The sequence below is a fragment of the Nannospalax galili genome, unplaced genomic scaffold (genome assembly GCF_000622305.1).
Source record: "Nannospalax galili isolate Female #2095 unplaced genomic scaffold, S.galili_v1.0 scaffold336, whole genome shotgun sequence".
Classification (NCBI taxonomy): domain Eukaryota; kingdom Metazoa; phylum Chordata; class Mammalia; order Rodentia; family Spalacidae; genus Nannospalax; species Nannospalax galili.
In genome coordinates this window covers 9012073-9015504 of record NW_008343385.1, presented here as the reverse complement: position 1 = coordinate 9015504, position 3432 = coordinate 9012073, and the positions used below count along the sequence as shown (strand labels likewise).

The following is a 3432-nucleotide window of genomic DNA, read 5'->3' as shown; positions in this document are numbered from 1 at the left end:
ACAGTTTCTAGTTCCATCCATTTACTTGCAAATTTCATGATTTCATCTTTCTTTACTGCTGAGTAAAACTCCATTGTGTATATGAACCACATTCATTTTATCCACTTGTCAATTGAGGGACACATAGGTTGCATCCATCTCTTAGCTAGTGTGAAAAGAGCAGCAACCAACATGGATACAAGTGTCTACTGCTGAGTAAAACTCCATCATATAAATGAGCCACATTTTCATTATCCACTTGTCAATTGAGGGACACATAGGTTGCATCCATCTCTTAGCTAGTGTGAAAAGAGCAGCAACCAACATGGATATACAAGTGTCTCTGCAATTGGATGAGTTCTTTGGGTATATGCCAAGGCGTGGTATAACTGGGTCAAATGGTAGGTTCATTTATAGTTTTTTAAGAGTTCTCCACACGGCTTTCCACAGGGGTTGAACCAGTTTGCAGCCCCACCAGCAGAGGATGAAGTGGTTTTAATTTGCATTTCCCTAATTATTGATGTTGAACATCTTTTAAGATGCTTCATAGCCATCTTCTTCTTTTGAGAACTCTCTGTTCAGCTCCTTAGCCCATCTTTTAATTGGGTTGCTTCTTGTCTTGGTTCTCTGTTTTTTGAGTTTGTTATATATTCTGGATATTGAAACTGTCAGATGTGTCACTGGTGAAGATTTTCTCCTCACTCTGTGGATTTTCTCTTTGCTTCCTTGGTTGTCTCCTTTGATGTACAGAAGCTTTTTAGTTCAATGAGGTCCCATTTGTTAATTCTTGCCCTTGTTTCCTGAGCAATTGATGTCTGGTTTAGAAATTCCCTTCCTACGCCTATATCTTGTTGGCTATTGCCAATGTTTTCTTCTAACAGTTTCAGAGTTTCAGGTTTCACATTGAGGTCTTTGATCCACTTGGAGCTGACTTTTGTGCAAGGTGAAAGATAGGGGTTTAGTTTCATTCTTCTGCAGGTGGAGATCCAGTTTTGCCAGCACTTTTTTTTTCTTGGCCCCTTTGTCAAATATCAGGTGGCTGAAATTGCATGTACTCATATTTGGGTCTTTAGTTTTGTTCCATTGATCTATGGGTCTATTTTTGTGCCAGTACCATGTTGTTTTTACGACTATAGCTCTGTAATACAGCTTAAAATCTGGTATTGTAATCCCCGCCACATTGCTTTTAGTGCTCAGGGTTGCTTTGGCTGTCTGAGGTCTTTTGTGCTTCCAAATGAATCTGAGGATGGTTTTTTCCAGTTCTGTGAAAAATGTCATGGGGATTTTGATTGGCATTGCATTGAATCTATAAATGGCTTTTGGTAGGGTGGTCATTTTCACAGTATTAATTTTTCCAATCCATGAGCATGGGAGGTCCTTTCATCTTCTGATGTCTTCCTCAATTTTCATTGTAGAGGTTTTTATGTTTGGTCAGGTTTATTCCCAGAGTTTTTCTTTTTTGCAGCTATTGTGAAGGGGAGTGTTTCTATGTGCTCTTTTTTTCTCTGATTGCTTGTGATTGGTCTGTAGAAAGGCTACAGACTTTTGTAGGTTAATTTTGTAACCTGCCACTTTACTGAATGTGTTAATTTCTAAGCATTTTCTGGTGGAATTTTTGGCATCTCTTAGATATCATATCTGCAAAAAGGGATAATGTCATCTCTTCTTTTCCAATTATTACTCCTTTAATTTCCTGGTTTTTGTCTTATTGCTCTTGCAAGAGTTTCAAGTAGTATGTTAAAAAGAAGTGGAGATAGTGGACAGCCTTGTCTGGTTCCTGATTTCAATAGGAATGCTTCCAGTTTTTCTCCATTTAGAATGATGTTGGCTGTGGGTTTGTTATATAGCTTTAATTATGTTGAGGTATGTTCTCTCCAGTGCAATTCCCTCTAGGACTTTAAACATAAATGCATGTTGAATTTTGTCAAAGGCCTTCTCTGCATCTATTGAGAGGACCATATGGTTCTTGTCTTTGAGCCCATTTATATGATTTATGATGTTTACTGACACATATATTGAACCATCCCTGCATCCTGGGATAAAGCCGACTTGATCGTGGTGGATGATCTTTTTGATGTGTGTCTGTATGTGGTTTGCAAGTATCTTGTTGAGAATTTTTGCATCTATGTTCATTAAGGATATGGGTCTATAGTTTTCTTTTTTGGTTGTATCTTTACCTGGCTTTAATATTAGAGTGGTGCTGGCTTCATAGAAGGAATTTGGAAGTGCTCCCTCCATTTCTATCTTTTTTAATAAATTAAGTAGTATTGGATGTAGATCTTCTTTAAACGTCTGGTAGAATTCTGTTGTAAATCCATCTGGTCCTGGGCTTTTATTAGTCGGGAGGTTTTGTATTACTGTTTCAATTTCTTTTTGTGTTATGGGTCTGTTTAAGGTGTTAATCTCTTCTTGGTTTAGTTTTGGTGGTTCCCATGCCTTTAGATATCCATCCATTTCTTTTAAGTTTTCAAATTTAGTAGCATATAGGTTTTTAATGTATTTCCTTATAATGTTCTGTATCTTTCTGGTGTCTGTTGTGATGTTTCCCCTTTCATCTCTGATTTTGTTGATTTGGAGGTGCTCTTTCTTTCTTTGGCTGACTGAGCTAGTAGTCTGTCAATATTGTTTATCTTTTCAAAGAACCAGCTCTTGGAATTGTTGATTCTTTGCATTGTTTTCTCTATTTCAATTTCATTAATTTCTGCCCTGATTTTTGTTATTCCTTCTTGTCTGCTGGGTTTGGGTTTCATTTGTCGTTGCTTTTCAAGTGTCTTGAGTTGCAACATTGTCATTATTTGTGTACTTTCCTATTTTTTGATGTAGGCACTTAAGAGGTATAAACTTTCCTCTAAGGACAGCTTTCAGAGTGTCCCAGAGGTTTTGTTGTGTTGTATTGTCCTTTTCATTTAGTTCCAGGAATACTTTTATTTCTTTATTAATTTCTCTTTTGACCCCTTCATCATTTAGGAGTGTGTTGTTTAATCTCCATGTGGTCATGTGGTGATTAGGGCTTCTTCCAGTGTTGATTGTAAGCTTTATTGCATTGTGGTCTGATTGAATGCATGGCATTATTTCAATCTTTTTGTATTTGTTGAGGTTTGTGTCCCAGTATATGTTCGATTTTGGAGAGGGGTCCAAGTGGTGCTGAGTAGAAAGTATGTCCTTTGGTGCTTGGGTGGAATACTCAGTAGATGTCTAAGTCCATTTGCTATATGGTATTGTTTAATTCAGATGTCTCTCTGTTAACTCTCTGCCCTGTTGACCTGTCTAATGGAGACAGTGGGGTATTGAAGTCCCCTACTATTAATGAGCTGGGATTAATCTGGGTCTTAAAGTCCTGTAGTATTGTTTTTATCAAGTTGGGTGCACCAGAGTTTGGTGAATATATGTTCATGATTGTAATAGCTTCTTGATTTATTGTCCTTTAATGAAAATGAAGTGGCCTTCTTTGTC

At 37.3% G+C, this 3432-nt stretch overlaps 1 protein-coding gene across 1 annotated transcript in view; it reads left to right on the top strand.

Moving 5' to 3' along the window:
* Positions 1-3432, top strand: part of Styx (serine/threonine/tyrosine interacting protein) — a 44860-nt gene that overhangs the window by 29089 nt on the left and 12339 nt on the right. The gene's annotated exons all lie outside the window — the stretch shown is intronic.